This window comes from Panthera tigris, chromosome B1 (genome assembly GCF_018350195.1).
Source record: "Panthera tigris isolate Pti1 chromosome B1, P.tigris_Pti1_mat1.1, whole genome shotgun sequence".
Taxonomy (NCBI): Eukaryota; Metazoa; Chordata; class Mammalia; order Carnivora; family Felidae; genus Panthera; species Panthera tigris.
Window position 1 is genome coordinate 134,338,422 of NC_056663.1, and position 26,438 is coordinate 134,364,859.

Below are 26,438 nucleotides of genomic sequence, written 5' to 3' on the forward strand. Positions count from 1 at the left end.
ACCACCTCAGAAGGCAAACCATGCCAGCAATATTTACCTATGGATCTCACATAAATTCCAAATCTGAATACTATCATGACACTGACCAAGATAATGGGCTTTAAGGAGATACCATTCCTTATTCCCAATCTTAACTTTAATGCTATATTGTTTCATAAGGAGAGGAACTTCACATACATGAGCTCAGTGAATCCCACAAAGGGTTCTTACTGAGAACACAAGCACCCAACATGTTACATAATCAGATTGAAGCACAGATCCCTAACTTCCCTAAATAGATCTAGAAAGACCCTCAATACTTTCATGCAACAACTACAGAGAAATTAGTGACTCAACTAACAGTCTTTGCCATATTTGCCTTATGAATTAAAGAAGGGGAAAGAAAAGAATAAAGTTTATCATCTTTAGGAAAAGTTTCATTTATGTTAATGAGGTTGTCAATGGTACAAATAACAAATTTATACTTGTTTCAGGAGTGCATATGTTTATCTCTTCCAGAGCTGCTTCTCTAATCACATTTGATTAAGTCATGTCTAAAATGGGTTTATGTTCTTTGAGATATAGCAATGGATGGCAATGAGGAGGTGTTCTGGGGCATATATGACTGGCTGCAAGCTACAATTGTAAATTATTTTTTAATGGGAAATCTGGAGTCACATATAGTACTTGATTAAGTATTTTAGTTCTCAAAAGAAAATTTAAGTGACTTAATACATTATTTTCATTTTAGAGTTAACAGTGAAATTAGATGACACATGGGGACGTGTTAGACATGTAATAAGCATCCTTAAATAGCAGAGCCCTTCCTTACTGTCAGAGAAAAGAATGTGGTCTCCATTTATGTATGAGCCTTTGTTCTCAGTACTGAATAGCTAACATTATCAGAATACATCAGATACCATTCTACCATGTCAAAGACTGGCAGAGCCACCTGGATGTGTGTCAGCCGCCAAAGAGCCAAATGACCAGCCCATCTGGTATGTGGTCACGTGACTAGCAGGCTATTTACATACACGCATCAGACAGAGACATCTTAACACAGCCAATTATATGAATTGAATATGAAGGGGAAAAGTGAGACTATAGCTCTATAGTATCTCTAAACTGACCCAAAGGAAGAAGAAAAATCACATGATTGTACAATTCCCTCACTTTGTATCCTGTGGACAAATGGAGACAGGATAACTGGACAGCACAGTGTACTGAGACAAGCAAGAGTTTTGGAGCCAAATCCTGAATTCAAATCCTGACTCTACCAAGTTATGAGTTCTAAGACCTTAGGCATATTACTTACGCTCTTTGAGTTACAGTCTCTACTTATGAAAAGGAGGAATACGACCATCTACCTAGTTAGGCTGTTGTGATGTTTACAGGTAATCCTTATGAAACACCTAGAACAGTACGTGACCAAACAAGAATGCATGTAAATGGAAAGATAATGTAGAAAGAGTAGTATAAGGATCAATAACAACACATTGCCTATATCTATTATCACCACGACCACACTGCTGCTGCCGCTGCTACTACTTCTAACACCAAAACCAACACTTATACAATATTTTGGAGAGTGTGTTGTGAAAACAATGATTTGCAGTAAGCTAGGTATTTGCTATTTTGATGTTTCATCAATTGAGTTTATCACTTAAATCAAAAAACAAAAACAAAACAAATATTCCGAGATGTATGATTGAGCTAGACTAAATTTATAAGGTTTATTTTATTAATGTGCCATTGGAAGTATATAGATCTTCACAATGCTCTTGAATAAATCAAAGGTCAATTAAGAACCTTATTTTTCTTTTCCAGGCTTACCCTATATTCAGGTACTAATAAAACAGGTGCCTAGAATTTTTATATCCTTTTTTTATGAAGTTCTAATTGAATACTTGCCAGAACAATTGACACAAAGCATATTTTTCTAGAATCCAAACACAAACTGAATTGAACACCAGCACTGTTATACACTAAGATACATATCATTTCCTATTTTCTATAAACTTCTCAGAAAATTCTACAGTTCAGTAACCAAACATTTGAATGATTTAAGAAAGGAGAGCTAAATAACTTGATAGTTTTCGTTTTTCCACTGACATTCTGATACAAAGTATTTCTTCCTAACATAGCAGCTTGCCATTAACTTTGGTTCGTGTCCTTGATGGTCACTAATAAATGATAATTCTATCAGGCTCTTAAATGGGTCATAGTGAGACAGTTTCTGCAGAGTTTCTTGTGGGACTCATGAAAAATATGTACTCCTAAGAGCATTTTAAACAGGTAACAATTAGTTAGAATGAATCTCAACTAGTTTTATAAACTGAATAGAGAGGATATTAGAATCAGCAGTAGGGAGAGATGCTAAAAGGGGGGAAGGAGTGACCGAAAGACTGGAAATATCACTAAGAGGAACATACTTTGAGAGTCAGCATATCGAGGCCATTGTTAAAGGGCTTGGGAAAAAGACCATTTAATCAGGCATGTTATAACCAAATAAAATTTAAACTATAATTTGGTATAGTTTTTCTCAGCAAACTTTCATGCCTTCAAATTATCCTCTAATTTTTTTTCCTACTCCTCCAACACACTTTCTACTTGAATAATTGTCATCTACCTGAGTGTTTCCTAAGTATACTACACATTGTCACCAACTTCATTGGCCAAATCATTAACCTTGCCTAAAATTTCCTTTTCCCCATATTTGCCCAGCCAAGTCCAATTAATGCTCATTCATTTCTGCAGCTTCAAGATTTCCTGCACCAAGCATTTTACATGTTCAACTGATTATCCTCTGAATCAACACTGGTAGAATTGGGCACTACATGGATAAAGGAGACCTAAGTGAGTTAAATACCTTACAAGTAAGAGAAAAGACAACAGGTATTTTAGTATAAATTAGAAGGCAGAATGTGGACAAATAGGAAATTTCCTTTCCCCTTATCATTGCCTGCATTTGCAAATTGTTATTGATTGAGGACCCACTGTGTTCTTGGTACTACATTAGACATTATTGAAAACTGTGGCAGAATTGGCTTTCTCAAAGGGAACATTACCTATGCTCACCCTCTCTATTAGGAGTTTCTTATATAAAATGAAATCAAAGTAGATAATGTAATCAGTTTTGGCATTTGCTGTATTCCTTGAGAAAATGGTATTGTAATTTGAGAAATTATTGCCTCTAGTGACTTATCCATATCCTTCTTCCATCACCTGGGCCTTCAGAGTTATGAATCATTTGAGAAGTCCCTGACAACCTTTTCACCTTTTGCATCACAAAACTGCATAAATCGTATATGTTTTCCTACACTGAATGTGGAAATTAAACCTCTTTTTAATACACTATCTGTCTTGCTTGGCTGGTTTATGATGAGAAAGAAGGCCAAATATGTTTTTGAAGCAATAATTCATCAAGTACAAAGGAAGAGTGTGCAAATAGCTACATCTTACTAAGTAAGCATATTTTTAAATCCTCATAAAATATGATATCATACCTCACCAAAGTTGTTAAAAATGACAGGGGCAGGGAGGAAGGTGTCAATATTTAGATGGACAGAAAAGGTATAAAAGTGACATGCAAAAGTCATCATCTCCACAAAAACATTTTTGCAAGATGGAATGTGGAAAATGATGTAGGAGAACATTTGACAACAAACCACAGACAGGGAGGACTTTGAAGACAGACAAAAAAAACATTCTCTCATTTCTCTTTTATAATCAACAAGACTAAAAGATTGTCGGTCCCAGTGAAGAACCCAGTGGAGGGAAGGGTGAAGGCATCCAACATGTGACCATATATTGCTTTGATCCTGTTGTCAACTGATGAGAACTGTATTCTTACAAAAACAAATACATTCAGGTCCTAGGAGAAACTAATTTCTTCTTTGTAAAGGCTTCTGGGCTGATTCAGTTGCTCTAAGAAAGGTAACTAAAATAATGAACTTAAATAATGATTTCATTGAGGTGTCGTTTCATGTGTGTCTTGTTTCTCCAACAAAATTATAAACCATGTCACCCATTTCCAACTTGTCACAATAATTCATAATTAAAATAATTAATTTTCTTATTTACTTTGCAAACATTAAGGAAGTCTATGTATGATACCATGCCAGGTGTCGTGAGAAAGGAATTAGCCCTGTGGGGACAGTCAGACAGTAGGGGACTCAAAATCTACCTTGAGTAGAAAGTGTAACTTCTCCACGTTTTTGTTTCCTTCCTGGGAAAGTGGTATAATAAGTGGGTTAAAAAATAAGTATATAGAACAATATAGAACAATGGCGCTCAGCTGGCATTTAGTCCCTATTAATACATGCCACTTAAAGGGAATTGAAGAGTAAATCATGATCATTATTCCTGAGGAGTTTAAAATCTAGGAAGCCATATAAAACAGGTGACAAATAATTGTTATAACATGTCATCTAACTGGTACCCCCGGGAACAAAGTCATTCTTCACAGCCGATTTTTCTGGTTGGATAAGGATTTTACACTTTTTAAGCACTTTTTAAAAATTATTTGAGTTAGAAATGTCTCTAATAAAATCTTGTATATTTATTTATTCTTCCCCCATGATAACCTGGACATCATTTATTATTTTCATAACTCTGCAATCACTTTATGAACACCAGTTTAGGGTACTTTGCTAAGTGGGCACTTTACTAGGTCTGTTTGCTCTACCTTCAATGGCCTTAAATTGCTATAATTTTTAGGATTTCTGCGTGATATTTTTAGAAAGTCTCTTCTCCTTTCATCAGAGCCACTTCTTAAAGCTGTCAGAGTTTGTGTTTGTAATATCACTCTGCCTCCTAATTTACTGCTTCAAATCTACGTTATGAGTCTGGGGATGGAAATCACCAGGCAAGTTAGAATTGTTCTTTGTTCTTGTATTTCCAATAAATATTAAGTATTCATTGAGAAATATAAACACATACCAACTCCTAAAAGAGAAATTATTTTAGAAATGACTAATGAAATAATAAAAGTAAAGAATCAGTTTTTCAACCTGAAGTATAAAACATCAGCCTGACAAAATGCAAATAACATTAAAAATTTAATAAACTGGGTAAGCATTGCAGTAAGCATGATTGATGAAGGATTAATATCTTTATATGCAAGTTCATATAAATCAACAAGAAGACAATGAAATAAAAAGCAACAGTGTAAAGCAAGTCACAAAGAAGAAATTATACTTAGTGAATGAACATATGAGAAAATAACCCTTTTAATGATCTAAAAAGTATATACATCAGTTAGCCTTTGGCTACTAAAGTAACAACTTTTTAAAAATATTTTTAATGTAAAAAGTTTTTAATTTTGTGAGAGCCATGTATTGGACACTCTATTTTGAAGAGCAATTTAGAAATCAACATAAGGAATCATTAAAAAGTCCATCGTCATATAATATTTGGAAATGCTACATAGGCAAAGATAATGTGATAGTAATATTTGTTGTTAAAGTTGGAAGGAAAATCCTAATTGTCCAAAAATAAGGGCTAGGTGAAGGAAATTATGTTTTATTGAATTATTATAGTTATATGGTAGTGTATTAACTAAACATGCTAAATATACAGGTTTAAATATATTCTGAAGCCTTCTCTTTGTTTAAAACAATAAGGTATTGGTCCATGTACTGACAAACTAACAGAAAAAAAAAAAACAAAACTCAGAAATGGACCCAAGCACCATGATAAAAGTGTCATCTGAAATCACTGGGGAAAAGGTCGGACTTTTTTAAAACTGAGGTTGGGGAAATTGGATAGCTATTTGGAAAAACATAAAAGTGAATCCTACCTCACACCATATACCACAATAAACTCCAAATGAATTAGATATCTAAATGTTAAAACAAACAAAAACAAAAACAAACAAACAAAAAAACATACAAGTACTAGAAGAAAATGTAGATAAATGGAAAGCCTTTCTAATTATAATTTAAAATTCAAATCCAATAAACATTTGATAAATTAAATAATATAAAATTAAAGAAAAAACTTTTGCATGACTTTTTGATTAGTCAAAAGACTAATGACAGAGAAGACATTTGCAATGTGTATCATGAAGAATAAATCTTCAATTTGTCACTTTAATATGTAAAAGCTCTTAGAAATTGAGAAATAAAAATAGCAAAATCCCAATAGAAAAAAATGCACAAAAATATAAATTTGACCCCCCAAAAAAGGTATACAAGTTTCCTGCCCCACAAAAATAAAAAAAGATGGAATTCTCAAAGTAAGACAAATTCAAATTAGGGGTACCTGAGTGGCTCAGTCAGTTAAGCATCTGACTTTAGGTCATGATCTAGCAGTTTGTGAGTTTGAGCTCCACATCAAGCATGGCCCTGCATCAGGCTCAGCCCTGCATCTGCTTGGCATTGATGGTGTGGAGTCTGCTTGGGATTCTCTCTCTCCCTCTCTCGATGCCCCCCAACTCTGTGCTAGTGCTCTCATTCTCCTTCCCTCTCTCTCAAAATAAATAAATAAACTTTAAAAAATGAGTTAAAAGATTTACTAAGATACATGTAAAAAAGACTTGAAGACAGGGTGCCTGGACGGCTCAGTCGGTTAAGCATCCGACTTTGGCTCAGGTCATGATCTTGCAGTTTGTGAGTTTGAGACCCATGTTGGGCTCTGTGCCGACAGCTCAGAGCCTGGAGCTTGCTTCAGATTCTGTGTCTCCCTCTCTCTCTGCCCCTCCCACTCCCCCACTCACTCTCTGTCTCTGTCTTTCTCAAAAACAAATAAACATTAAAAGAAAAAGATTTTGGGGGGAGGAATTGCAAAATTCCTCTGCTTTGAGAATTTTTTGGATCATAAGAGCATGTTTGGTTCACCCATGCAGTACAGACTAAAAGTTCTGAATAATAAAGCCTAGGCTCAAGCTTCCTACATGAGTTAATTCTGAAGAATACATCATCTCTCAGAGAATTCCCAGCAGGATTGAGACCCAGCTGCTCAGAGCCATCACATTCTCCATAAGCACCCTTCATTGCCTTTTCTTTCTCCCATGTCTGGCTTCACTTCTTCAACAGGCTTCCTTGGATCACTTCCCCACAAATGATCTTCACTCAAATCCTTGTTTCAGGGTCTGCTTTGGGAACACCCAAACTGAGAGAGGTTTTATTACTTTTAAGTAAAAAAAAATTAATCACAAAAGTTATCACTTTTATCACAAATTTAAAATAATTCCATATATTTTATTAATGCAGAGGTAACACATGATCCAGTGGGTCAGCTGAGCCAGTCTGAGTTTGTAGTCAATAGGTCACTGGACAAGAGCTTTAGACAAGTTTAATTAGGGCTTCCTTCCTCTTCACTGTTAACACTTTTCTCTCTACCAGTCCTGATGCAAAGAGTCACTGGGTCTGCGAGTGGCTGATATCTGAGAAGAAATCCCTGTGTGTTTCCCCTACATAAGCCTAATTTCTCAGAAACCCAGGAGCCCAAGTAGGGAAGTGACCAGAAGTCTGAGCCCTCCAGGTCTTTGAGTGTGGAAGATTGAAAGGAAAAGAGAAGGGAGCTTCATTCAGGAACCTTAGCAGGAGCAAAAAGGCCAGCTATCTTTTTCCACACTGAGCAGCTCTAGGGAAGAATCCTCTTTCTTACCTATTCCATCTTCTAAAGGCTGCCAACATTCTTTGGCAGTCTCCTTCCATCTTGAATGCCAACAATGGCAGGCAGAGTCTTTCTCCATCACTCTGATACTGACTCCTCTCCCTCTTTCTTTCATATTTGAAAGACACTTGTGATGACATTGAAATCTTCTGGATAATCCAGGATAATCCCTTTATTTTAAACCTAATTCCACCTATAAACTGAATTCCCCATTTTCCAGCTAAAGTAACGTATTCACAGGTTTCAGGGTGAACAGTCAATTGGGGGGTCACTATTTTGCCTATCATAAATGGTGTGTATTTTTTCCTCTGACATTTTCTAGTTAGTTAATTGCTGATTTCCAGGAATGCTACTATTTTATGTATATTAATCTCGAAACTGGTGAACATGCCAAATTCATGTCTAAATTGTTCTAATGATATATCTAATGCTTCTCTTGGATTTTCTACTTAGTCAGTTTCATTATTTGTAATTTTTTCTTTTTCTTTTAAGTTCTTACATGTCTTATTTTTCTTGCCTTTTAAATTTGGCTAGGACATCCAGCCGAATAATGGGGATAATCACAGGATTTCTTATCCTGTTGCTGACTTGAACAGGAATGTTTATAAGTTTTTCTAAATAACAATAACATTTGTAGGAGGTTTTTGACAGATATCTCTTTTCAAAATAGTAGAAAATTTTCTCTATCCTTAGTTTACCAAGAGTTTATATCATAATTGAGTGTTGAATTGTACCGAATGCTTTTTCTCTGTCTGTTGAGAAAACCATATGAAATTTTCTCCTAAATTTTATAGGTGTCTAAAATTGAACCATCTTTGCATTTTTGGATTTGGATAATCTCTTGGCTATCATGTAGTTTTTTATACACTGCTGAAAATATTTTGTCAATGGTACATTAAGGTTTTTTGCTTTTATAGTCATACATGAAAATATACTATACTATTTCTTATTCTTATCCTTATATCCATTTTTAACATCAAAGTTACACAAGCTGCATAAAGTGGTTCAGTTAGATTTCCCATTTTGAGTGTCTGACCCAGTTTGCCTAAGATAGGCATTTTCTGCTCTTAAAGGTTTTTAAAATTATGCCTATAAATATCTGGGATTGTTATTTGAAGATTGGTGTGGAAGAAGGGCAAGACATTTTACCATTAATTTTATTTCTTTCATGGTTACTGATTTATTCATGATTTCTATTTTTCGAGGCTAGGTTAATAATTTATATTTTGTTAGAAAATTATCTATTTCATCTAAAACTTCAAGTTATTACTGTCATCTGGACATGCTACTCTCCTACAAACTTTAAATCCCTTTTGTATCTGTAGTTTTAATGTGTTTTCCTTCCCAATGCTATTCATTTGTGCTAGCTCCCTTTTTTTCTTGCTCCCATCTATAGATGGCAATTTCTCCTGCAGCTGCCAACAAATAGTTTTGTGTCATGGACAAATCCTCCTGTGGGAAAGAAGATGAGAAGACATTTGAGAGAGGAGTAAAAGGTCAAAGAACCTGAATGAGGCTACTTCTCTCACTAGAGAAAGATGATGTGAAGGAACTTAGAAAAGAGGAGAGCATTTAGTGATTTGAATAAATATCTGCAGAACAGTCTATTAGAATGGCCCTCTATAAATTAGCCTCTATGAATATGGAAAGAATACTATAATACCTTTGTTACCCATCTAACTCCATAATTTATCTTGCATTTTCAGACTCTCATAAATATTTAATAAAGTGCTACTGACATGAGAATTTTAGACAATATAAATCAATTTATGTAATAGCTCTAAGACTCACTGTGACTGACATTTTGCATAAACAAAGCAGTAGATAAAATTATATGTGATAGTTAATGTATTGCTGCAAAAGGCAATCCAAATATCTCATTCTTAAACTCATTAAAAAATAAATGGATTACCTATATAAGAGAACTGCTGGGGATATGATTAGTTACTGAATGTGGAAAAGGTGAGCAATGTGACCAAGAATTAACACTAGAAAAGAAAAGGGATACACTGTGTGTGAAGTATTATGCTGAAAGAGGGAACTTGCATCATCAAAGAGTAAAAGTTGTGGGAATTGTATGACAATGGACCACTCCACAAAGACTTTCAATAAGACTGACTAGAACCTAATTTCCACAGACAGAAAACAGGAATTCAGGTCATTTATGTGAGAACAAATTGGAGGTAAAAGCAACATACACACATCAGGACCCCTGTCATGACAACTCTCAAATAGAATAAGAGAGGGGCGCCTGGGTGGCGCAGTCGGTTAAGCGTCCGACTTCAGCCAGGTCACGATCTCGCGGTCCGTGAGTTCGAGCCCCGCGTCAGGCTCTGGGCTGATGGCTCAGAGCCTGGAGCCTGTTTCTGATTCTGTGTCTCCCTCTCTCTCTGCCCCTCCCCCGTTCATGCTCTGTCTCTCTCTGTCCCAAAAATAAATAAATAAATAAATTAAAAAAAAAAATAGAATAAGAGAGGACACTGCAACTGTGACTCAGGTCAAACCTCTCAGGCAGATACCAAAATTATAAAGAAACCAGAATTAGGCAATCTGAAGAGTGGAGAAGAGAACCCATCCCAAAAGGGGAAAAAATTGTGGAAAAAAAACCAAAGCAATAGATAAAGAAAGCATTTCACAATCTCAGATGCATTGGGCATTTATTATTTTAGTACCCAAATATCACCTATTCTTTTCTTAATTAATATTTTCTTTTTTTAACTTCATTTATTTATTTATTTGAAAAGGAGAGATAATCCCAAGCAGAGCCCAATGTGGGTCTCAAGCTCACAAACCTTGAGATCAAGACCTGAGTTGAAGTCAAGAGTTGGAGTCTTAATTGACTGAGATACCCAGGCACCCCAAATATCACCTATTCTTTCAAAACATTTTCCCCTTGCCACGTGGCTCTGGTGTTAGCTGATGATGACTGAGTCCCAATCGGTTGGATGTACATATTCTACTGAGCTGAGCTAATCGGAGTCTGTTGAGATTGCCCAAGCTTGTGCTAGGAGAAGAAAACTCTTCTTTTCTCCTTGTCAGGCTGTAGGAATGTGAATGAGGTCTTCCTACAGAAGGTTCCCTTACTGATGGAGAATACAGTCTCAGAGAAAAGAACCACCACACTGAGATGAAAGAGATAAATGTGAAGAATCCTGACAGCAGTCAACCCCCAGACCCAGTCAGCCCTAATGTTACTTCCACACCAACCCCTCCTACCATTTGCTTATATGAGCTGACAAATTCCTCTCTGTGTTAAAATTATTTCAAATTGGTTTTCTGTCTTCAGCAAAGATTCATGACTAAAGACCAGATATATATATATATATATGTGCAATCAAGTAATTAAAGAAAAAACTACAAGAAACCTCTAAAGAGAAAAAGGAAGTAGTTCTAAACTGAGAGTATGTATTTAGGCAGCTGGATAGGAGAACTGAAAAACTGAACAAAAGAAAATGTTTCTCTTAAATGTGGTGTGCTATGATTATTTTGCACTGCTTTTGTAAGTGGGTTAAAAATTATGGTTAGCTGACCAGTGAGGGCATATTAGTAGTCCCAGTGGCCAAAATGAATACTGAAGGAGGAATCCCCACGTGGCTGACATGGCAGCAACTGGGAAAAGATTTATGTCTCCTCTGGTGGCCAATCATGCTTGATTCCTCTTCACTTCTGATACACTTCCTCTTCACTCAAGCTGTCCACTGGAGGTTTGGCAGCCACTTATGAACTAACAGAATCTAATAAATTTATTTCCCAACCTCTTTTGGAGTTAGATGGAAAATTCCCTGAAAAATCACCTTTTGATTGAGATATTCCTATGAATAAGTAAAGGTCTAGTAGCTATTATCTGCTACCTCCTGTAGAGCAGGAGGTGAAAGGCAGGAGTGACAGAGAAGTGTTGAAGATTGACAAAGCAGAGACAAAGCCAAATTAATCTAAGGGGCAGGAAATGTAAGCCAGAGCTAACCATGAGTTGGTTGAGATGATTCATACACCTAACCTGAGAATACACTCAAATCCTTCAGCACTCTGTCCTCTGGAGTGTGAACAATTGACAGCATACTGATTTCTCCCATCCTTTGTTAACTGACTTATAATTAACATACCATGTTATATTAGTTTCAGGAGTACAATATACAGCAAAACCTTGGATTGCAAGTAACTTGCTCTGCAAGTGTTTCACAAGACAAGCAAACATTTCTAATAAATTTTAACTTTATAAAAGAGCAATGTCTTACATGGTACTGTATATGGAAAATGCAAAAGTTTCCACCAAAAAAACCTGCTAGAACTGATTCATGAATTCAGCAAAGTTGCAGGATATAAAATCAACGCACAGAAGTCGGTTGCATTCCTTTCCACCAACAATGAAGTGACAGAAAGAGAAATCAAGGAATCGATCCCATTTACAATTGCACCAAAAACGATAAAATACCTAGGAATAAATCTAACCAAAGAGGTGAAAAATCTATACACTGAAAACTATAGAAAGCTTATGAAAGAAATTGAAGAAGACACAAAAAAAAATGGAAAAAGATTCCATGCTCCTGGATAGGAAGAACAAATATTGTTAAAATGTCAATACTACCCAAAGCAATCTACATATTCAATGCAATCCCTATCAAAATAGCACCAGCATTCTTCATAGAGCTAGAAAAAATAATCCTAAAATTTGTATGGAACCAGAAAAAACCCAAATAGCCAAAGCAATCCTGAAAAAGAAAACCAAAGCAGGAGGCATCACAATCCCAGACTTAAAGCTATACTACAAAGCTGTAATCATCAAGACAGTTTGGTACTGGCACAAGAACAAACACTCAGATCAATGGAACAGAATAGAGAACCCAGAAATGGACCTACAAACGTATGGCCAACTAACCTTTGACAAAGCAGGAAAGAATATCCAATGGAATAACGACAGTCTCTTCAGCAAGTGGTGCTGGGAAAACTGGACAGCAACATGCAGAAGAATGATCCTGGACCACTTTCTTACACCATACACAAAAATAAACTCAAAATGGATGAAAGACCTAAATGTAAGACAGGAAGCCATCAAAATCCTCGAGGAGAAAGCAGGCCAAAACCTCTTTGATCTTGGCCGCAGCAACTTCTTACTCAACATGTCTCTGGAGGCAAGGGAAACAAAAGCAAAAATGAACTATTGGGACCTCATCAAAATAAAAAGCTTCTGCACAGCAAAGGAAACAGTCAGCAAAACTAGAAGGCAACTGACAGAATGGGAGAAGATATTTGCAAATGACATATCAGATAAAGGGTTAGTGTCCAAAATCTACAAAGAACTTATCAAACTCAACACCCAAAAAAACAAATAATCCAGTGAAGAAATGGGCAAAAGACATGAATGGACACTTCTCCAAAGAAGTCATCCAGATGGCCAACCGACACATGAAAAAATGCTCAGCATCACTCATCATTAGGGAAATACAAATCAAAACCACAATGGGATACCATCTCACACCTGTCAGAATGGCTAACATTAACAACTTGGGCAACAACAGATGTTGGTGAGGATGCAGAGAAAGAGGATCTCTTTTGCACTGCTGGTGGGAATGCAAGCTGATGCAGCCACTCTGGAAAACAGTATGGAGGTTCCTCAAAAAATTAAAAATAGAACTACCTATGATCCAGCAATTGTACTACTAGGTATTTATCCAAGGGATGCAAGCATGCTGTTTCTAAGGGGAACATGCACCCCCATGTTTATAGCAGCACTATCAACAATAGCCAAAGTATGGAAAGAGCCCAAATGTCCATCGATGGATGCATGGATAAAGAAGATGTGGTGTGTGTGTGTGTGTGTGTGTGTGTGTATGTATATATGTATATGTATATATATGTATATATGTATATATATGTATATGTATATATGTATATGTATATATGTGTGTGTGTATATATATATATACATACATACATACATACATACACACAATGGAGTATTACTCAGCAATGAAAAAGAATGAAATCTTGCCATTTGCAGCTACGTGGATGGAACTAGAGGGTACTATGCTAAGCGAAATTAGTCAGAGAAAGACAAATATATGACTTCACTCATATGAGGACTTTAAGACCCAGAACAGATGAACATCAGGGAAGGGAAGCAAAAATAATATAAAAACAGGGAAGGGGACAAAACATAAGAGACTCTTAAGTATGGAGAACAAACACAGGGTTACTGGAGGGTTTTTGGGATGGGGGATAGGCTAAATGGGTAAGGGGCATTAAGGAATCTACTCCTGACATCACTGTTGCACTATATGCTAATTTGGATATAAATTAAAAAATAAAATAAAAAGAAGAGTGATGTCTTGCAATACACGTGGCATATGACACTGAATGCCACATGATCACAACTGAGACAATTGTTCTTTTCTCTCTCTCTCCCTCCTTCCCTCTCTCTCTCCCTCTCTCTCGATGCAGGATTGTGGGTGATCATCTCCATGCTCAGATGTTTAGTCCCAGGCAGTAGTGTTTGGCAGAAAAATCCCAGTGATTTTTCAGAACGCTGGAAGGTACCCACAACTAGCACTAGTGTATTTTTTGTCCCTTCAAAGCACCTATGGACAGTTTTTTGTTTTTCCATGTAAGAGTAAGCTAAGGAATGCTTTATTTCATTCTAGGTCATTGGATAGGTTCCTTGTTAAAGTTGCATGAAAAGAAAAAGATTCCATTGAGCCAATAGATAGCAGTGATTCTGTCAGTGATAGTGAAAGTCATCCTACACAATAACCCACCTTTTCTCTCCCATGTCTCCCAAACACCAGCCACAAAAGTTTTCAAAGATTACCTGCAGGTTGATTTGTTTATTTGTCTTTATATTTTATATTTTCTTTATTGTTTTGTATTATATTACAGTATTGTAATCATTTTTATAGGAATATTTTTAGGTTGTGGAACAAAACACTTGAGTTTCCATTATTTCTTATGGGGAAATTTGCTTTGATACACAAGTGCTTTGGATTATGGAAATGTTTCTGGAACGAATTATGCTCGCAAACCAAGGCTTTACTGTAATGATTCAACATTTCTATACATGACACTGTGTTCATCATGATAAGTGTACTCTTAATCCCCTTTATCTATTTCACCCCTCCCCCCGCTCACCTTCCCTTTGGCAGCCACTCGTTTGTTCTCTGTATTTAAGAGTACAATTTTTTGTTTGTCTCTTTTTTTCTTTGTACATTTGTTTTGTTTCTTAAGTTCCACATATGAGTAAAATTACATGGTATTTGTGTTTCTCTGACTGTCTTAATTCATTCAGCATTATACTCTCTAGGTGCATTCATATTGTCCCAAATGGCAAGATCTCATTCTTTTTTATAATTGAGTTATATTCCAATATCTATATATCTATCTATCCATACACATATGTATATATATACCACATCTTTATGCATTCATCTTGGGTTGCATCCATATCTTGGTTAGTGTAAATAATGCTACAATAAACATCGGGGTGCACATAGCTTTTCAAATTAGTGTTTTTCTTTTCTCTGGGTAAACACCCAGTAGTGGAATTACTGGATGATGGAGTACTGATTTTAATTAGCCTCTAATTCATTTGCACTTCCTTGTGACAATGGGAAATAATTTAACCTTTCTCAGCCCCTCTTTCTTCTGGATCAAAAAATGGATCATCATTATCATATAGTATCTAATAGTCTTAGCTTTGTATTTGTTACATATAAATTAAATAGCCTTTTTCTTTTTTAAAAAAATTATGACAAGATATAGAGAAAGCTGATCAGGACTCAGTTTCCTTGAACTTCAATTCAATTAATTATTCATGACCTACATTGCTAAATTATCCTAGGGCTCCCCTACATTTCCAAACAATTATGAAAGACATGGTAAATTAAAAAATCCTTTAGCATCCAGATGGCAAACCTTTAGTAAAATATAGTAACTTCAACCACACCACTCTATAGTTGAGTATTCTCTGACAGCATTTTCAACATCCACAGTACACAAATTATAATGGCCCTGAGTGACTGAAATTTAACATTTAATGAGCAACTACAATGGGTCAGGTACTAAGCTATAGTATCTCCAACTACAATAGCAATAAAAATAACAACCTAAATAACAATAACTAGGAGAATGACTAATATGTACTTGTACTTACTATGTGCCAGGCATTTTGCCAAGCAGTATCTCATTTCATCCTTATAGCACAATGCTATAGAACTATAACTATCTACATGTTACAATTGAAGCCCAGTGAGGCTAAGTAATTTGCCAAAGGTTACGTGGTTAATTAGTGGAGAAATGAGACGAGAACCCAGACTGCCTATTATGGGTTAAATTGTGTCCCTACCCAAAAAGATATATTTTTCCATGTAAATCTTTTGTTTCAATAAATAAAACATATTCATAACTTCTATTTTATATCGCATTTACAGATGAGGAATACTTCTAGGCCCAAATAGGTTAACAGCGAAGCTACTACTGCTGGAAGGAATGCATGCCCGCACTCTAGGCATTTTAAGCCTAAAAGGAGAGACTTAATATTAGAGAACACCACACTTCACTCTCTAGGCTAGAGAACTGAAACCAGAGGAAAAGCAGAAGACTTAGTGAAGCTCCTGTAACCACCATCTGATACCCTCACCTTCATGCTACAGAAGTAAATGACAGCTGTGCTACTTTTAGATAAGCTAGAAGTAGGTTTCCTGACTACATTAAGTGAAACTTTCTCTCATTCTTAACAATTGCACCACGGGCATTAGCTACAGAAAAGTTTCCCTGATAAATACATACTATTAGTGAAGAGGGAGCCACACAGGTATCTTGTTTCGTCAAATATCAGGAACTTCCACATCATAGCAGGAGAGCAGTGGATCAACTCCACCTCTCCCAAAGGTTTAGTCCAAAAACTTCCTGTTGGCATTTGCACCAAATAAACGTCCCCTTCTGGCATCATCTGAGGGACTAGGAGATCCAGCCGGCTTTCTAGGGGATTGGAAGCTCATATTTTATGATCCCTATTATAGATCTCAATCCACCAGCTATTTCCTCAGGCAGGTAGTTCCGACCAATTTGGACATCAACATCTTTTTTGGTGGCAATTTTGTACATAGGATTCGCTTTTTGCACTGCAGCCCTTACCAGAGGGAAATCCTGTTTCCTGCAATGAACAATGCTCATTCTGGCCTCCAACAATTGGCACAAACCCTGGAGGACAAATCCATCCAGCAGCACTTTGTACCTGGTTGTATCTTTTACCACTTTGCTGAGTCTTTGTTTTGCTTCATTTAGTAGTAGGTCTGTAAAAAGGTCTTCTCTCGCTCTGAGGACTTTGAGTCTTGCTTGATTCATCAAATTAAACATCTGAATTTTCTCCTCCTGCTCAATCTGCTTTTCTTTTTTCTCATAGTATTCCATTATCTTCAGTCTTTGGGTTTGCACAAGACAACCTTTCTCAATGTTGAACACTTCCTCTGCCTTTGCATCTATTTCATCTGCTTTCTCATTGGATTCTTGTTCAATAAAAGCCATCATATGCTTAATCTGCTTTTGCACACCAACATCACTGAGGGCCATGGCAAAAGCAGTGCTAGGCTGAAGAGCCACGGGCTGGAGAAGAGATTAGAAGGGCCCCAAAAGGATATTTTGAAGTCCTAACCCCCACTGCCTAGGAATATGACTTTATTTGGAAATATAGTTATTGTAGATATAATTAGTTAAGATGAGGTCACACTGGTGTAGGGTGGCCCCTAGTCCAATATGTGTCCTTATGAGAGGATGGCCATGAACACAGAGACACGAAGCAAGAACACAAGTGACAATGAAGACAGAGATTGGAGTGATATAGCTACAAACCAAGGAAGATTGCCAGCAAACCACCAGAAGCAGGAAGATGCACAGTATGATTTCCCTACAGGTTTCAGAGGGGCCATGGCCCTGCTGACATATTGATTTCAGACTTTCAGCCTCCAGAACTATGAGAGAATACATCTCTGGGTTTTGAAACTACCTGAGTTGTGGTACTGTGTTACAGCAGCTTTAGAAAACTAACATAATGCCTAACTCCAATGCCTTCAGCATGCCATGTTTTATTACCACATCAGCATGAAATCTTTCCTGGATGATAAAAGAAATACTCAATTATATGTAAAATAGGTATCATTTTTCAATTTTAATGAATTCTAATTACATGAAGATCCACATAAGACAGATACATATATATTTTTAACCAGAGTTCCTAGTCTTTGCCTCAGCTGTTGTAAACAAAATTTTTGTAGTTATTTTTAAATATTTTGCAAAATAGCCTTTTAAATTACAGGAATGGTCAACATCTATCCTGAAGCAATTTTCATCTTTAAAAAAGGATTCATTGTATTTTGTGGGGTGGCTGTTCAACTATTTTATTTAAATTACCACACTCTAAGAGCTCATCTGGAAGAAACAGACTAATAGTAGAAAGGACAAACAAGACAAGCTTACACAATACATGATCCTACACAACCAACAATTTACCAGACCACAGACACGGATTTGCCTTCCAGAGGAAAAAACCAGGAGAGAGAATACAGACTCAGGGGAAAGACAGGAAAGATACAGTGAGGATATCTTGTCTTGGAAGTCTTAGAGACTTCCAAGTCTTATAGAAAGAGATGGGCACACAAGGAAAAGCAGGGCGGGGTGAGCAGAAGAAGAAAAATGAGACTGAAGATACAAGGGGAAGCAGGTGGAGAACCTGCAAGGAAATGGGGAGGAGGGGTTGAGGGGGAAGGAGAGAGAGGGGGTGGGAGGGAGAGAGAGAGAAATACAGAGAGAAAAAAAGAGATGAGGTGAAGGGACAGTAAGGGAGAAAAAATATTCTGAATTGTGTGAAGGCGTGACATTTTGTCTGTTCATTGCCCTGATGGCAGACATTTCTTCAGGGTCCTAGTGCCAGCTTCGACATGAAATGAGACATTCCATGGCACTTTTTCATAAAGGTAAGTATCCAGTCAAAAATCCAAAGGAGGAAAATCCTACTCTTATAAGTCTTCTTTTTTTTTTTTTTTAATCTTGGCAAAGTATTTCTCTGAAACAAAAGAGCAGTGTATATCCCCATCACATTGTTGAAGAGTCCCTTTTAAGAGCCGCCACATCACATGCAATACTTGATCACCATCAAAGCCCAAGTTTTCTAGTGCCAAGAGCCAAGTGTGCTGTGGTTTGATCTTTGAAAAATATTTCTGGATAGTAAAGATCAAGGGCCATAAAGATGGAGACACATCTTGTCACCATTCTACATTTGTGCTATTAGAGTATTATATCTATTAGGAGCAGGGGTTTCTCAGTAAAAGGCACAATTACAACAGCCCATAGTACAAAAGTAGCATTTTTAATGTATCATATTTAATTTATAAATATATAATTGTAAATGTATTTATTATGTATTATAAATGTAAATATACATATACATAATTAAAAATTACATGAAAAGCCTCAGGGTTCAAAGTAAATATCCTTTAACAAATTCAAACCAGAAAAAGTATCATGAAAAAGCAAAAGGAAACTCAGCAGCATTACAGTTGCAGATCTTGAAGCACATTTTTATTATGCTTTAAGAATAAACATGCCACCAGGTTAGAGTAGATGAGCCTTTCTAAATACCTAGATAAAGAAAGAGTTTCTCAAAGAGAAAGTTTTCTTCAGGTCCTGCTTCAACTTTCAGTGCTAGAAACTGTTTCTATATTTAATATACTGATAAATAGGTCCTCTATAACACATTCCATATGTTTTTAAATGTGTGCATATGTCTTTTTTATAATCTAGATATTCCTTTTATACTTTGTTTTTTTAATCCAATTAAGCAATATCCATTTAAAACACACAGATAAAAACTAATACTAGGAAGTAGAATCTGATAAATGATACAATTAAGTGTATAGCTAGAATTCTCTAAAACTTAAGACAATGGAGGGATCACTCCTTGCAGGGACAGACTGGAGGAAAAGTTTCATGGAAGGACAGGACAGGACCCAGGGCTGACCAGACTCACACAAGGAGGGAGGAGGGAATTCCAGGCAGGGAAAGGACTGGAAAAGGGAGTAATACTGGGATGTGGGAGGAGGACAGTGGAAAGACACAGAGAAAGAAGGTTGACTGGGTCACTTATGACTGGAAAACCCCAGCAAGAAGTGTAGCCAGTGTAGACTTGGAGAGAGAGGAAAGATAGGAAGAAAGCAGTGGTTTACTGAACTGGCACCAATATGAAAGATGGATTTAATTGCAGCAAAAGCTAAAGGCAGATAAATTAAATGGTTGTACAAAACAGCAATAATCCAGGTGTCAGAAGGTGGAGGGCCTGGGGAAGGGTGACAGTAATGAGAATGGAAGGAAGGAATATTATGAGAAATGAATGCTCAGAGCTTGGAGACAGGATGTTGGAGTTTTATCTATAGGATCTGCATTGTGCTTCTATTTCGGCTGGTGGTGACAAAACATTTCTGAGCCTTTTTAGCCTTAGGTCAAATGCTTATGAGTCAGGAAGAGAAACATTCTTTTTTTTTTTTTAACCCCAGTTTTATTGAGGTAAAATTGACAAATGCAGTTGTAAGATATGGAAAGCATACATCACAGAGAAATATTCTTTGAGAGCTGTAATTTAAGAATGGAAGACCACTCCTGCAACTTTCAGAATAAACCACTCAATTCTGCCCATATCTCTCTTAAGTTGGAAATTCTTTTTTTGAAGTTAGCATTTTTAATGTGGTATTTTCTTTAATAATAATCTTGACCTTGTTGCCCCCAAATTATTGTTGTTGGGTGTATCTGAATCAGGATTTTAGGAAAGATATTTCATGTCTTCCCTAACTGCCTTACATAGGAGGAATCACATGAGCAAAGTGAAGGTATATTTTAACTGAGATGTGCTTTCTATATCTCAATATATTTCTATATATTGAGTGGAAAACTCAATCCTGAGGCCATATACCTGGAAACTTCAAAAATCTGAATCAATTCTAATGGCCAAAGAATGCATTTTAAAAGTTTTTTTTTTTAATTGTACTGAAAAGACAAAAGAGATACGAAAAAATTCATGGACTCACACACATGAAATTGATTTGTAAGCAAAGATGCCAAGCTTCTCTTCAAAGTTTAACCAGAATTTAGACACTTTTCTAACAAGAAGGCTACCTGCATTTTCAGGCAGGTAGAAAACAGAAATAAAGCGGCAAGACATTCATTCTTTGACTCTTTTATTAAACAACCAGTTATTGAATATCCATTTCTATACAAGGTGACAACTACAAAGATGAAGAAGAACCTGTTCCTGGATGAATAATAGTGAAGTCTGGGATTTAATAGTACATTATAGTTTATCAAGTCCTTTCTCTTCATGTGTGAAGATCTCCAACAACCCTCAGAAAAAGTTAGGAAACACTTCTATTTTTTTAGATCAGAAAGTAAAATGGTAAAAGGTCTTCTGTAACCCACATCTCATAATGCTCATGCCCATTACTGTTTCCTGGGTTATTCTCTTTATTCTGATGAGAATACTCTCACTTACTCATTCAGATATTGATGAAATCCATAAATATAACTGAATACCCACCACACACCAGGCACCAAAGGCTTTGGAATGAAGAAGATGAAATAAACAGAATCGTTGTCCTCAAAAAGTTCACATTCAGGTAGGAAGGCAAGTAAACAGCTTTAGGGAAGTGATCAGTGACCCAAAAGTAAGCCCCTTGTGTCAATGTGCAAATCTCTGGGAGCTCCCTCCCCCAGGGCCATGCAAATCTGACCATCCTAGATCAAGACCCATCTTCACTATACAGCCTTCACTTTACAAAACCTCAGTTCACATTTGTTTGGTTTTGCCCCCAAATTTCCAAACAATTAGAATCTACAATTTAGTCCTCCATTATGTATGTCCTTTCATATCTTCAATTTTTTTAATGTTTATTTATTTTTGAGACACAGCGAGTGAGCAGGGGAGGGGCAGAAAGAGAGGGAGGGAGGGGGAGGGGGGGAGAGAGAGAGAGAGAGAATGAAAGAGAGAGAGAGAGAGAGAGATTGAGAATCCCAAGCAGGCTCCACACTGTCAGCACAGAGCCTGATGCGGGGCTTGATCTCACAAACCTTGAGATCATGACCTAGGCTGCAACCAAGAGCCGGACACTTACCTGACTGAGCCACCCAGGAGCCCCAAATCTTCAATTTTTTTAAGTTTATGTATTTATTTTGAGAGAGAGAAAGAGCACAAGCAGAGGAGGGGCAAAGAGGGAGAGAGAGAGACAATCCCAAACTGGCTCTGCATGGTCAGCATGGAGTCTGATGCAGGGCTCGAATTCACAAACTGGCCAGATCATTACCTGAGCTGAAACAGAGTCTGACACTTAAACTGACTGAGCTGCCCAGGTGCCCCTATATTTCCAAATTTTAAAATATGTTTCTTACCTACTATACCAGATTTCTAAGTTTCACATGGGCAAGAATGAAGTCTTATAGGCTCCTATATTCCTCTCTGAGGACTGAGCATTCCACATCTGAACTGACGATTGATAAATATTTATTGCTAGATTTATATGTGTCATGTGATATAATTGAAACAGTATATTTTGCCTAGCTAATCTCAACTAACATAAATTTCTTCAAAAGTTGTGGGAAGGAAATCTGGAATAAGAAAAAGATCTTGGCAGGGAAATACAAATCAAAACCACACTCAGATATCACCTCACGCCAGTCAGAGTGGCCAAAATGAAGAAATCAGGAGACTATAGATGCTGGAGAGGATGTGGAGAAACGGGAACCCTCTTGCACTGTTGGTGGGAATGCAAATTGGTGCAGCCGCTCTGGAAAGCAGTGTGGAGGTTCCTCAGAAAATTAAAAATAGACCTACCCTATGACCCAGCAATAGCACTGCTAGGAATTTACCCAAGGGATACAGGAGTACTGATGCATAGGGGCACCTGTACCCCAATGTTTATAGCGGCACTCTCAACAATAGCCAAATTATGGAAAGAGCCTAAATGTCCATCAACTGATGAATGGATAAAGAAATTGTGGTTTATATACACAATGGAATACTACGTGGCAATGAGAAAAAATGAAATATGGCCTTTTGTAGCAACATGGATGGAACTGGAGAGTGTGATGCTAAGTGAAATAAGCCATACAGAGAAAGACAGATACCATATGGTTTCACTCTTATGTGGATCCTGAGAAACATAACAGAAACCCATGGGGGAGGGGAAGGAAAAAAAAAAAAAAAAGAGGCTAGAGTGGGAGAGAGCCAAAGCATAAGAGACTGTTAAAAACTGAGAACAAACTGAGGGTTGATGGGGGGTGGGAGGGAGGGCAGGGTGGGAGGGAGGGCAGGGTGGGTGATGGGTATTGAGGAGGGCACCTTTTGGGATGAGCACTGGGTGTTGTATGGAAACCAATTTGACAGTAAATTTCATATATTAAAAAAAATAAAATAAAATAAAATAAAAAAAAGAAAAAAAAAAAAAAAGAAAAAGATCTTGGTAAACATGTATTCCATCCTCACTCTAAATATTCTTAGTTGTTTTAATGATTTGACACCTATTAGGTTGGCACTAGCTCCCGCTGGGTTAATAATCTGTATTCTTAGTAATAGAGCAGTCCAACTATTTTCTTTTCGTTTTTGTTTTTGTAATGTTTATTTATTTTTGAGAAAGAGAGAGACAGAGTGAGCAGGGGAGAGGCAGAGAGAGAGACACACACACAGAATCCGAAGCAGGCTCCAGGCTCTGAGCTGTCAGCACAGAGCCCAACACAGGGCTTGAACCCATGAACTGCGAGATCATGATCTGAGCTGAAGTCAGATGCTCAACCGACTGAGCCACCCAGGAGTCCTCCAACTGTTTGTTTTTTCTCATATTTGAGGAGCGTGAAGTTTGAACGTGGCAATGTTTGATGCAAAGTATTGTTATGAGTGACACGATTGGTGCATTTATATAGTTTATAATGAACAAAATTATATTTAAAGTATTTTCAAGCTTTCATTTGAAAATAGTCTATACCTTATATATGCACGTAATTTGAGTCTTACATATAGTCTTGCGTCTTTTCAAAATATCAAATAATGAATCCAACTGCTTTTACTTTGGTCTTAAGACACCCATGCCATTCTCTTAACTTCAAACAGTACATTGTTTCTAGGATACAATGGCCTTTATTACTGGTAAGGCAAATGATCCCCCTGCTAACTCTACTATCCTCAGGTAATTTTTAAAAAAGACTCATTTATTTAAATGTGACATCTGAAGGGCAGGCACATTTTTCATGTATTCTATAAAAAACATGATGGAATCTTAAACCAAGGTATAGTATTAAAATGCACTATTTTCACTTATTTTTTATTTTTTTAGTAAATTAATGTATATCAAAGTGGCTTCAGAAAAAATACGTCAGTTCTATGAATTTTCAGTTCATACTTTGAATCCATAGAATCAATTTAAGGAAAAAAACCAATTTGTCTAAAACATTTCATAATTTGTTTCCAGTATGAGGTATCACTAAAGGTTTAGACCAGTGGTCTGGCTTAATATTCCATTTTTACATTTAAGCTTTTCATTAAAAGCCTTCACAATAACCATTTTTGTTAGTGTCTTCCACATGTCGTTGGGTGAATTATTTAGTGGAAAAATAGGCTTTTTAAAGTGTGAATAGGATGACAGTTCTACACTTACAAAAAATGTCTAAGGACATAAAATTATTTATTGTCATCACCTAATATATGTTTATTCTCTATTGGAGCCATGACATTAAAATGAATATTATGGAACCCAGACTTCTAAGTATCCAATACTATGGAAATATGGGGCTGTCTTAAACATCTGAATCAGTGCTGTCTCACAGAACTATAATGAAAGTCATGTATAAAATTTTCTACTATCTACAATTAAAAAAGTAAAAAGAAAGAGGTGACATTAATTTTAATAATGTACTTAAACCCAATGTATCCAAAAATGTATCATTTTAACATGCAAACAATATTAAAAATATTAGTGAGATATTTTACATTCTTTTTACTAAGTCTTAAAAATACAGTGTATATTTTATGCTTACAGCACATCTCCATTTGGAGGCTAAATTTTTATCAGAAATACTTGATTGTTATTAGGAATGAAATTTAAAACTCATAGTTTAAAAAACAGATTTCCAGAAACCTAGTTATTCCAAAAAATACTTAAACTGTTTGCAATAATTGAAAAAAAATGTGTTTAAAAAAATTTTTTTTAATGTTTATTTATTTTTAAGAGACAGAGAGAGAGAGAGACAGAGTATGATCAGGGGAGGGGCAGAGAGAGATAGAGAGGGGGAGACACAGAATCCGAAGCAGGCTCTAGGCTCTGAGCTGTCAGCACAGAGCCTGATGCAGGGCTTGAACTCGTGAACTGTGAGATCATGACCTGAGCCGAACTCAGATGCTTAACAGACTGAGTCACCCAGGCACCCCAAAAAATGTGTTTTTCAACTCAAACATAAGTTAATTAAGTTAAAATTAGGAACAAATTAAAAACTCAGTTCCTCAGTTGTACTGGCACAAGGGCAAATGCTCAATAGCTGTGGCTACCATGCGGAACAGCACAGAGCTGAGTCAATCACTATCCACACTTCCCCTTCAGCAACAATATGCAAGGCATATGTTTCTTTGTCTTATTTTGGTTTGCACTTTGTTGTTTAATGGAACGTTCGTTTAAGTGGTGATAATGGAAGATGGTTGTGGTAGCTGATGCAAGGGAAGGACCAATCCTAGGTCCAGTCAAGGGTGTAAGCCAAGTGGGAGCTTTCTTCAACTGGACCCCTTGAGAATGTGCCTTCACTTTTCATGGTTTCACATATTTGAACTTGAGTAATCACCACAGGCAGGAGGAAAGAGGAATGAAAGACTGATAAAGGCTTTCTGATCTTCCAGGTGTTGGCCTCCCACATAAAGCCACGTGAACTCTTAGAAGTACCTTTCATTTCCTTAGAATGTAGATAAGCAGTTTTTAGTTGTACATATATGCATTTTTTTTCATAAAATGACCCTGGTAGGGTGCAGATATTTTAGTAAATACTTTAAAACTTTCATGTACACAAGACTCACGTGAGAAATTAGAATATAGATTCCAGGGCCCTCTTTCCAAAGATTCTAATTTTTCTCCGGGCTTTACAGGAGAAAGACTCTCTTTGCTCTCTTTACTCTGTTATGCCCTGGCCAATGGATTTCCCCTCTTAGGGAAGTAGAATCTCACTCTCTAAAGGCAGTTCAGCATGAGGCTCAGTTCACAAACAGGACACAGAGCCTCTGTGCTCTACAGTGTTCTTCTTTTCCCATTAGTAACCCTGAAAAATTCAGAATACCAATGCAAGCATGTCATAGAAAAAAGTAACAGCACTTGGCTATTTTCTGTCTAGTGTTGGGTTAAAGGAGCAAGGTTTTGTCTACAAAATTTTAGTGAGACTTGGTCCAGACCTGTACAAGCAACATGGAAATCTAGTCTGGAAAGCCAAGCCAGGTATTCAATCAAGATGGCCATTATTTTACTGTGTCCTTAGTTCCCCTGTAGTAGGTGTCTGGATGAGATTCAAAATGTTAGTCACCTTTGACACATTAACACTGATTCTTTGCAAACAAGTATTTTGTTTCCTCACAAAAATCTCCTTGCTCCTGTCACCAAAGAAAATAAACTATCAGCTTGCCTCATGGCTTATGCATTTATTTTACTTGGATAAAAGGACTGAACACTTTTCATTAACCAACTTAAGAGAAAAAGGAACTCAACCATAACTACTTCTTGTTTAGACCAGAAATTAAAAAGATGGAAAAGGGGCTGGAATGCTGGAGGGAGACCCAAGTGCATGGC

General features: G+C 36.7%; 1 protein-coding gene and 1 pseudogene across 1 annotated transcript in view; both read right to left on the reverse strand.

Annotated features, from left to right (window-relative positions):
- ARHGAP24 (Rho GTPase activating protein 24) overlaps positions 1–26,438 on the reverse strand; it is a 517,340-nt gene that overhangs the window by 469,628 nt on the left and 21,274 nt on the right. The gene's annotated exons all lie outside the window — the stretch shown is intronic.
- LOC122237993 lies at positions 14,962–18,376 on the reverse strand (annotated as a pseudogene).